The following is an 11,860-nucleotide window of genomic DNA, read 5'->3' on the forward strand; positions in this document are numbered from 1 at the left end:
AATCTGAATCATATTGTGTTGCAGGATCAACCTCAATGTCAATCGCATTCTTCTCGGCGTCACCAATAAAATCCATGTCACGAGCATGAACACGGTCATAGGGTGTTTGAAGGACAGTGAACTCTCTGGTAGCATGCTTATGCTAAAATATGAACTCCATCTCATCAAAGTTGGCAATAGGCACATTGATATATTTTTCCCTCTTGTCTTTGTTCTAGAAGAGAGAAGGAAGCATGAAAGTGTTAGTTATAAAAGACAAAACATAATACAAGATGGAAATTTAATTTGACAAAATTTATATGTAATGCTCACGTTCTTCATCCGTACAACTTTAGTCTCATCATATAATATTGTCTTGTTGACATCATCAAAGTTGGCACCGCTTAAATTCTTCGCCTCTAGTATGATCTTCCACTTACCTTTCAGCTTATGGAATTTGTGATAAACTTACCTTTGTGTGAAGGCGGTGGTAAACTTTGCATTGATTTGTTTTGCACACCCATCATGATGTGTATCTTTGAAGACAAATTGTTTTCCCTCAGACTGAATTTTCTCTTTGTAGTAACGTAACATCTCATCTACAACCTGGGACTGCCACACCACATTGTACCTGCCATATCCCTGTGGCATGAATTAAATTTTATAATTCATAGACAGAATAATACCTCTGAGATGCATATCGCATTGCACTCATACCATGGTTACAAGTTGAAGAAAGAAAACACACAAGTCATTCTTCTAAGTGGTAATATAACTTAGAATCAACAAATTCACACAGAAAGCTTGAAAAAAATAAACCACGTCTAACATTATGCCTATTTATCCACATATTGGCTGCCATGGTATCCCTATTTCTAAGCACCTCCCTTTGTTCCTCACGTAAATCCCGTTGGACACGGCCAGCTGATCTTGGATTTTGCTCAAACCAGTTCTGCTTGCTGTAGACTAGTTCATAAGGACCTCCATTTAGTAATATCCAGTTGTGAAGGATACAACATGCTATGATGACTCGCACTTGTGAGGGAAAGGGATAATAAGGCCTAGTTGTCAGAACTTTCAAACGGTTCTTTAAAGTTCCAAATGCCCTTTCAACAGTAGTACGAAGGGATGCGTGCCTTAAGTTGAATAGCTCATTCAAGGTGCGAGGTCGATTATTACCCCTCCATTCACGCAAATGATATCGAGTTTGACGGAATGGTGGTACGAATCCTCTCCTAGCTGCATAACCCGCATCCGCAAGATAACATGACATTATCAACAATTAATCAGTCACTCACACTATATGGTATATGTTCATATATAACAAATGCAGGGGCCTACCTTCAGGGACTCTAAGGCCATTTGGATGCTCAAGAGAATGTCTTAAAACTGTTGAATCGTGTGCTGCACCCTCCCAGCCCGCACAAACATAAGTGAACAACAAATCAAAGTCGACCGTCGCTAGGACATTTTGGGTAGGGAATGGTTTTCCTGACACGAAAACTGTCGACAATCCGAGATGGAACGTTACATGGAACATGTGTACCATCAATAGCACCAATACAGTCCTAAACATCCAAGTAACAATTAATTAGTAACACACCTACTAGACTATGAAGTTATTTTAAAGTTTATGGGTAACTAGATGGACACCGTACTATACCTTAAAATAGGGATCAAATCGTGGGTTGCCTTGAATTTTTGATGGTGTATCAAGTGTTTGACGCCTAAGCATTTACGGTCTAAGTTTCCCAATTGCAAATAAAACTCTATTGAAGTAACGACTCACTGTCTCACCCGACCTTGTGAAATCTTATATCTTATATTTACTAATTAGAGGCACCATACAAGCCTCCATGTTAATCCTAGAAAAGCTAACTAATTAACCGTCAGATCTGTAATTCATAAATCTTTAGCCAGTGGATTGTACGTAATACCTTAAGCTCCATCAAAAAAAATACGCTTGAGAATTAATTTTAAAGAGTACACGGACAGAGTCCCAAACGGTCACGTCAAAGTTCGGTAGAAACAAAAATAGTGTTCCTCTTCCCCACGTACAAAACGAGTTCCCTTGAGATCCTCAAAAAAAAGTCCCCTCGGTGCACGTAAAAAGAACTCCTCTAGCCTCATCACGTCCAAATAAATAAAGTAAATGGAAATCCATGTAGGTTCAGAAAAGAGGGACCTCAAGCCTCACGGTTAAGAAAGCGAGTGATTTTTAAAAGCCAAGGGGTAGATCTATTAGAAGATGTTATCTGAATAAAAAAACGTCACATACTACAAAATAGTCCTCGATGTCCACATCTAAGTTCTATAGAAACAAAATGAACGTGCCTTTTTCCCACATGTAGAAAAATGAGTTTTCCAGCTAAAAAAGAGTCTCCAACACACTCATCTATGTTCTGTGAAAATAAAACAATGTGACACACAAATACGTGTACATATATGAAGATCTCAGGCACGTGAATAAAGAGTTATCAGGCCTCTCATTAAAAAGAGTCCACATCTCAATCCCCCCCAAAAAAAATGAAAATTCATGCATGTACAAAAAAGATGGAGCTCAAGCATCATGGTCAAAAAAGAGAGTTTATGCCTGATTTTTTGCGAAAAAAAGCTAGCGGCTAGATATGTTCTCGGCACCATAGAAGTATTCTCGGAGCCGTACTCGGAGATCATATGTTGGCCAGTCCGTGGCACAACCGACATTGAAAACAAAGTGTGAGTCGTTGGGCAGTAACGTGCATGTCTTCGACAGTTGATCCCCTAATTTCTGCTTCTGCTTGGTCCCTCTGTTGCTCTCTTTCACGCGAGTTTCCTCCAAACTCTACTTGATAAAGGTGAGGAATAGCTTGCAGGTCAAAGGAATCGAATTAACTAATTTTACGTGCCACAGATTTGCGGATTTCTGAAAATCGATACTTTTTTCTGGCTTTCTATTCATTTTCATCTAATGTTAATATGTTGTACAATTTATATATATGAGCGTGATTTAACTTTCTGTTTTCACAGGTTTCTTATTTTTAGATTAACCTACATGCATAGTGCAGTGCACGATGTTGCATTGCAAATATTATTGCTTAATTTACAGCTCTATCACAACGAATTAATGCATGGTATGCATCTCCCTTGGCAGGTTCACTTTGCTTCCAGTGAGCATTAAGCACATCATTTTCTTATTTTGAATGATTAGTTCGTTGACGCTGTAATTCCACAATTAAGAGTGCGAGAATATCATGAAAATTATCATCATATTTCCAGAGTATATCATCTGAATTTTTAGTGTTCGTGGCACATGTCGTTTATAGATGTTTTCCAAGACATGGGTAACAACACTATAGAGTTTCATATGGAGATACAAATGTTTCCAGATATATTGGTAATGAAAACAATCTATGGTGTTCTAAGCAATAAAGTGGAGAAGCTGGGTAGATAATCTCTAAATATTACATTGGTCGAAGAATGATAAAAAGGTGTTTTTATACCATTAGAGTCAAAGACTTCACAATAGGAGATTTAATACATCACTAAAGGGTTTTTTTCCTAATTTTGTGACACAAGCAGATGTAATTTGATCCAAGATATATTTACCTGTTTCCACAAGGTTTCCAACACCTTAAGCATGGCACCCAATAAATCAATGTGTCTTTGGTAATATTTCTTATGAATATTTTCCGTTCTTAGAAAACAAAATTGTGTATGTCTTCAATACCAATATTAGAGATCATAATTCTCTAAAATTTAAAATATAAAGAAGTATCTAAATGAGATCGGTACTTCTATTATTGCATGTCTCCCTAATTACCTAGCCCATGCTGCAGCACGGGTTGACGACTAGTGGAAACTAATGTCGATATTTTTCTTATGATGCCCTACTGTAGTGAGGAACATGGCAAGTTGCTCCTCTACAGTACAATGCCATGTATCTTTAAGTGGACTCATACTCCGTAATTTATCACACAGTTTGAAGAAATCTCATTTTCCCACGCGCAATTCGCCAATGCAGTGTTTCTCCTTGCCGCTATACAGTTTCCGTAGATATGCTATTCTTTCTTTATTTCTCTCTAACAATGAGTATCTTGTAGGGTGACTAGAGTTGCTAAGATATATGATCAGTGAACATTATGCCACTACAAAGGCACTGAAGAACGCAATTTTTCAGTTAATTTGTGCAGCGTCGTCCATCTATAAATAAATCAAAGAAGATCTAATATTAATGACTCAAAAAACACGGTGTTGTTAGTATAGACAGTCTAGGACTATCGTAGACAAATCTTAGTTGATATAAATGAAAATAAGATGCAGGCACAAGACAAAAACAGAGGAGGCTTTGTTCTTTTAGGAAGTACGTATGCAGAACTAATGAATCAGTTCTGATGCATGCTAAGTAGATAGCTCTGTATACACGATTCAGTACAGACCAAATTAAGGATTCAGATGCAGCATCCTTCTCAACCCCAACGCCACCGTGGCATTATATTAAAGTTTCCCATCACTTTAGCCATACCAATCTAATCCCAAATCCATCTCACACAACAAGAATCCTGCGTTGGATAAGACGACGGGGAGTACAGAAAGTAGTATTTACGATTAATAGCATCTAGTACTAATCAATTCCTGAACCAGCTAGACTGCCAAGAAAAATGCACACGCATACACAGGAGAATTCAAGAGACGGCGGACACAGAGTTGACCAAGACGGATGGAGGCGGACGCAGAACTGACCAAGGCGGATGTAGGCTTTCGTTGTCAAATTTGATGCGCTTTCAGCTAATCGTGGAGGGGAACCTGGGCCAACTCACTTGATTTATGGCTGCAGCCGATGGCGAACACGAAGGCTTCAGAGGATTTCGTTGGGGATGAGAAAAAATCGGGGACAAAGTGGAGGAGGAGGTCGAAGTGGAGAACTTCCTTGCCTAGCCAGGCTAGCTGCCCCCAAAAGCTAGGATATATTTGCGCTACCAAACGGCAAGCCTAGCCTAGCAAGGCAAAACTGTTTTTTGCCAAGGAACCAAACGCACCCTTAATATCTGCAGCAAAGTTTTTAGTAGCAAAGTAGTGTGGAAGTAATGGTAACAGTGGTAATAGTAGCAATAGCAATGTTTTAGTGATTGTAACAGCAGCACAACAAAAGTAACTTAGCGACGATTAATATGTGAAGAGCTCATAGGCATTGCATCAGTGATGGGTAATTATGTCAAATGGCATTCATTCATCATGTAGCAGTCAATAACGTAGGGTGACACAGTACTAGCTCCAATCCATCAATGTAATGTAGGCATGTATTCCGTATATAGTCATACATGCTTAAGGAAAATAACTTGCATGACATATTTTCTCCTACCCTGTGGCAGCGGGGTCCATAAGGAAACTGAGGGATATCAAGGCCTTCTTTTAATAGAGAACCGAAACAAAGCATTAGCACTTAGTGAATACATAAACTCCTCGAACTACGGTAATCACACAAAAGAATCCCAATTATTGTCACCTGGGGTATGCGAATCATAACTCGTAATAGGTGTCCACAACTTGCAAGATATGACCAAGAACACACATACATTCATGGAAACATAATAGGTTCAAATATGAAATCATGACACTCGGGCCCTAGTGACAAGCATTAAGCATAGCAAAGTCATAGCAACATAAATCTCAGAACATAGTGGATACTAGGGATCAAGCCCTAACAAAACTAACTCGATTACATGATAAATCTCATCCAGGGGGCTCACAAACCTCTTGATACGTCTTCGTCATATGTACTTTACCTAACGCTTTTCCTCTTGTTTTGGACTATATTTTGCATGATTTGAATGAAACTAACCCAGACTGACGTTGTTTTCAGCAGAACTGCCATGGTGTTGTTTTTTGTGCAGAAATAAAAGTTCTCGGAATGGAACAAAACTTTTTGGAGAATTGTTTTACAATAAAAGAAAAATATTGGAGCCAAGAACCACCGGAGGGGGCACCTGGGTGAGCGCAGCCCACCAGGGCGCCCCCTCTAGGCGCGCCTAGGTGGGTTGTGCCCACCTGGTGGCCCCGCAGACCCTAATTCCAACTCCTTAAATACCTATTTTTGGAGAAAAATCAGGGAGGGAGAATTATCTTGTTTCGTGTTATGGAGCTGCCGTCACCCCCTGTTCTTCATCGGGAGGCCAGATTATACCAATCTAATCAAGTTGTCTTACCAAGAAAATGGCTTCCATGGTCGACCTCCCAGGCATGAAACCGAACTGATTTTTGGTCATGCTTGTCATTCTTCTTAAGCGGTACTCAATGACTCTCTCCCATGTCTTCATTGTATTGCTCATCAGCTTAATTCCACGGTAAAATTAGTACAACTCGGAACACCCCCTTGTTCTTGAAGATGGGCATCTTGTTTGCCCGAAAAATGAGGTTGAAAAGCTTGGTTAGCCATACTATCGCTATGTCCCCGAGGCATTTCCACACCTCAATGGGGATACAATCAGGGCCCATTGCCTTGCCTCCTTTCATCCTTCTTAAAGCCTCCTTGACCTCAGACTCCTGGATTCGCCGCACAAAATGCATGCTGGTCTCATCAAAGGAGTCGTCCAGTTCAACGGTAGAACTCTCATTCTCCCCATTGAACAACTTGTTGAAGTAATCCCACCATCTATGCTTAATCGCCTCGTCCTTCACCAAGAGTTGGTTTGATCCGTCCTTGATGCATTTGACTTGGCCAATATCCCTCGTATTCCTCTCTCAGATCTTGGCCATCTTATAGATGTTCCTTTCGCCTTCCTTCGTGCCTAACTGCTGGTAGAGGTCCTCGTATGCCCGATGCCTTGCTCCACTGACAGCTCGCTTTGCGGCCTCTTCGCCATCTTGTACTTCTCTATGTTGTCTGCACTCCTATCCAGGTATAGGCGTCTGAAGCAATCTTTCTTCTCTTTAATCGTCTTCTGGACATCATCATTCCACCACCAGGTATCCATATCTTTGCTTCTCCTTCCCCTAGACACTCCAAACTACCCCGTGGCCACTTTACGAATGCAAGTGGCCATCTTCATCCACACATTGTCCTCGTCCCCTCCTTCCTCCCTAGGGCCCTCCTTAATGACCCTCTCCTTGAACGCCTGAGCTACCTCCCCCTTGAGCTTCCACCACTTCGTTCTAGCGACTTCGGCACGCTTATCCCACTGGACATGAATCTGAAAGCGAAAGTCAGCATGCACCAACTTATCCTGAGGTACAACACTCTCTCCAGGTATCACCTTACAGTCGAGGTACACATGCCTATCTTCTCTTCTCGAGAGGTTGAAATCAATCTGACTAGAGTGTTGGCCATTACTAAAAGTCACCAGATGTAATTATCTCTTTCTAAAGAGGGTTTTGGCTACAATCATGTCGTAGGCTAGAGCAAAGCTTAAGACATCTTCGCCTTCTTGATTCCTGATGCGATAGCCAAAGCCTCCATCTGACCCTTCAAAACCTGTGTTAGATGTACCCACATGGCCATTGAGGTCTCCTCCTGTAGGAGATATGCCCTAGAGGCAATAATAAATGATATTATTTATCTTCGAGTTCATAATTATGTTTATGTTCCATGCTATAACTGCAATGATTCTCGAGTCTGCAATATCCACGAGGCTCGGAGGAAGACTGATATGCACGCGTGGAATAATAAACGGTAAGAAGTATTCCTAGTTTGGCCTCTAAGACTAGCTAAAGTGTTGCATGATGGTTCCGTTTTCCTGATCATGGGCATGTCTATGCCAGCAACTTTGAGGGCACAATGTTAAGAGAACATTTGTGTTGAATCGACCCGGTTTGATGTTATGCTATGAGATTCATTCGTCACAAGTTAATGGTAAATAACACAGTGATGGTTAATGTTTGCATGATTCCTTAGACCATGAGAGTATCGAGTTTCTTCATGCTTGCTTCATGAACTTTGGGGTTTGCTAAACGTCATCTGTAAATGGGTGGCTATTACGGCGGCTTACAGGTTCATGGAAAAGTGTGTCAAGTAACTTGATAGCTCAAGATTGGGATTTGCTCCTCCGACGATGGAGAGATATTCTCGGGCCCTCTCAGTGTTACGTATCCATCATCGTCTGGCCAGACACAGTGTGATATGATCACAGGGATGCCGAAACACGGAAACGAGAAAAGAGAACAAAACCAGTAACGAGGTAACTAGCATAGTGGACAAGTTGTTGATCCACGGGGATGTAAGTAAATCTCACCTCGGTTCTTTGTAACATATCGCGAAGCACACACGGCAACTAGGTTCACTCGAATATTCATTCGTGTGGGTATAGGGGTCAATATGGGTGTCCACGGCTCCGATGTTGATCATTGATCGGAAGGGTTTACGGGTCATGTCTATACTTCTCCGAACCTATAGGGTCACACTGTCGGTGTCAAAACCGGCGGATCTTGGGTAGGGGGTCCCGAACTATGCGTCTAGGCGGATGGTAACAGGAGACAAGGGACACGTTGTTCTTACCCAAGTTCGGGCCCTCTCGATGGAGGTAAAACCCTACTCCTTCTTGATTAATATTGATGATATGGGTAGTACAAGAGTAGATCTACCACGAGATTAAAGAGGCTAAACCCTAGAAGCTAGCCTATGGTATGATTGTTGTTCGTCCTATGGACTAAAACCCTCCGGTTTATATAGGCACCGAATAGGGTTAGGGTTACACAGAGTCGGTTACAATGGTAGGAGATCTACATATCCGTATCACCAAGCTTGCCTTCCATGCCAAGGGAAGTCCCATCTGGACACGGGACGAAGTCTTCAATCTTGTATCTTCATAGTCCAGGAGTCCGGCCGAAGGCTATAGTCCAGCTATCCGGACACCCCCTAATCCAGGACTCCCTCAGTAGCCCCTGAACCAAGCTTCAATGACAACGAGTCCGGCGCGCATATTGTCTTCGGCATTGCAAGGCGGGTTCCTCCTCCGAATATTTCATAGAAGATTTTGAACACAAGGATAGTGTCCGGCTCTGCAAAATAAGTTCCACATACCATCATAGAGAGAATAACATTTACACAAGTTCAATCTGCTGACGTATTCCGCAGCATGACATCACACCATGGCCAAGCCTTTATTCGAATCGTTTTCACTGTCCCACCTCAGCGCGTTTAGCGAGGCGGTTTCCTTGGCACGTCTTGTCAAAGCAGAGATCGTGTCCCCTTATTCCAGGATTCTCATCCATACGGGCGTGGGTAACCCAACCGCGCCATTGATTACGGCGCTTGGGAGATAAGCGAGTTTAATCAGGCCGGTTGGGACACATAGCTTTGTCCGTCCATATAAGGGGATAAGGATCCGCTTTTTCACACACGCCTACTTCCTCCTTTGCTTATCCATTTCCGCGCACTCGAGCTCTAGCGCCCAAGTCCGAACATCCCACCTCAACCTTCTCCAACTATGTCTGGAGCGGGGGGCAAATGGATGGCCTCCTCCGTCACGGAGGGGCACATGAAAAAGTTGTGGAAGGCCGGATACTTGTCCAGCGACATCGCGCATAGGCTCCCCAATGAGGGGCAGCTCATCCCCACCCCCAGGTCCCATGAGAGGGTGGTGTTCCTCCCCCACTTCCTCCGCGGACTAGGGTTTCCACTTCACCCATTCGTCTGGGGGCTCATGTTCTACTACGGCCTAGATTTCCACGATCTGGCCCCGAATTTCATCCTCAACATCTCGGAGTTTATCGTCGTGTGCGAGTCCTTCCTCTGCATCCAGCCCCACTTCGACTTATGGCTGAAGACCTTCAATGTCAAGCCGAAGGTAGTGGGCGGCAGCCAAGAGGAGTGCGGATGTGCCATGGTGGGCAGGATGGCCAACGTCCTATGGATTGATGGCTCCTTTGTGGAGACCATAAAGGGGTGGCAATCGGGGTGGTTCTATATCACCGAGTCGCGCAACTCTCAATGGGCGGCGGCCCCCGAATTCCGATCTGGCTTCCCCACACGCTCACCTCATGGAAAGAGACGGGCCTGGCGTGGGGTAATTCGGAAGAGCTGGCCAGACTCCAAACCTGTGTCCGAATCCTGGTGGACAAGAATCTCAAGCTTGTCAACGTAATCCAGGTGATGCTCATCCGCCGGATTCTCCCATGCCAGCAGCGGGCCTTCAATTTGTGGGAGTTTGATCCGGCACAACACCGAACCTTGAGCCGGCTCTTCGACAATACGTACGAAGATGCCTGGAAGGTGCTGTTCAAGGGCGCCGAAGCTCCCGCATCCGCGACGGAAGATCGCGGATTCAGCTCGCAGCATCAAGCCAGTGAGGTAAGTTATTTTACCCTTTGACAGGACTGGCTGAAGACATCCAGACAGATCGACTGTCCGGCTCCCTTGCCAGAAGATCCAGTGGACGCCTGATTGATGGGGCTGCTAGTTCCGGCGCCTCACGTGGTGCCGGAAAAGAAGGCCAAGAACAAGACCACGGGAACTCAAAGGAGTTCCCGGCGCCAGGTGTTGTCGGACTCATCGTCCGATGACGCCGAGGCAGACTCCTCCCGCGAAGACGAGGAGGAGGAAAAAGAGGCCTCTCCCCCAGCGGGGGGAGAGAAGAAAAGGAAGGCCGCCCCAACCGGGGAGGCCGAAGGGTCCAAGAAGGGAAGGACCCTTCCTCCGGACTACACCGCCAATGCCGACGACGATGAAGAGGGGTGGGCTCCAAGGACCAAGCCCCTGGCGAAATTGTAAGTGTCCGGACACCAGACTAACTCATGGCATTTTATTTGTCGCACAACATCCTATAACGCCGGATATAACCATGCAACCCGCCCAAGGATGGGCTCGAAGATTCGTCGAGCGGCTCCCTGGATTCGTCGGAGGTGAATAGCACCTCACTTCCGACCGCCTCGTCTCCTCCCGTCGCGGATGACGCCGGGGCGGAGTCCCAAAAGGGGCCCAGCCAGGAGGAGGTGGCTATGGAGGCGCCGCAAGGCGACCTTCCAGAATCCGGGCTCAAAGGGGATAAAACACTGAAGGGCTTCAAGTCCGGCCCTGCCCGGACTCCGTACCAGAACCTTCAGTGGTTCCAGAGTCCGACAGGCGGCCCCTTCGTAAGAAGGGCAAGACTGCGACGCCGGTGACCTCCGTCCAACCAGAGGCACCGGATGATTTGATGGAGGCGTTTAACGGCGCTTCCATCGATGAGGAGCACCGCACTGTTATGAGTGTGGTGATCCAGAAGGTTCAGTCCGCCAAGAGTGGGCTGACTGAAGCCTATGCCAGCCTTCTAACAGGCTTTGAGGTACGTATTTAAGATATGTAAAAATATTACCGCATAGACAGTAGCCCCTGATGCTCAGTTTGGTATTCGGAAAGAAAAAGCCGAACCGAGGATCTAAAAAGATATACGCAGGAGTCTAACATAAGTATGTCAATATGGGAATGCAAGCTGCGCTGCTGACCTCTGTCGCACTGACTGCGGAGGTTGGTGCATTGAAGCAGAGCCTTGAGCAGTCTGAGAATGAGCTCGGACTTGCCAAAATGCAGCTCGAGGACAAGGAAGGTAAGTAATACCTTATGGGAGTATTGAAAAGATGTGTTTGCAAAAAGTGACAGGAATAACGTGAATATTGCAGGGGCCACGAATGAGGTGGTGACCCTGAAGGAGGCGGTGTCCAAGGCCGAAAGCAATGCGGCCGCGGAGCGCACCGAGCGAGAAAAGCAGGAGGCTATAGTGGCGGAGGTGCGGCAAGAGCTCCAGGCTCTCATGGAAAAACACGAGAGTTTGGAGCGTGACTCAAAGACTCGGGAGTCCGAGCTCGCCACGGCCCTTGAGAGCGCCAAGGCCGCTAAGGCCGAAGCCCAAAAAGCCCTCCAGGAGATTGATGCGATGAAGAAGATAACGGTGGGTAAGGCATTCTATATGCAAAGCAAGCATGTGAAAGT

The sequence above is a fragment of the Triticum dicoccoides genome, chromosome 7B, assembly GCF_002162155.2.
Source record: "Triticum dicoccoides isolate Atlit2015 ecotype Zavitan chromosome 7B, WEW_v2.0, whole genome shotgun sequence".
Lineage (NCBI taxonomy): Eukaryota > Viridiplantae > Streptophyta > Magnoliopsida > Poales > Poaceae > Triticum > Triticum dicoccoides.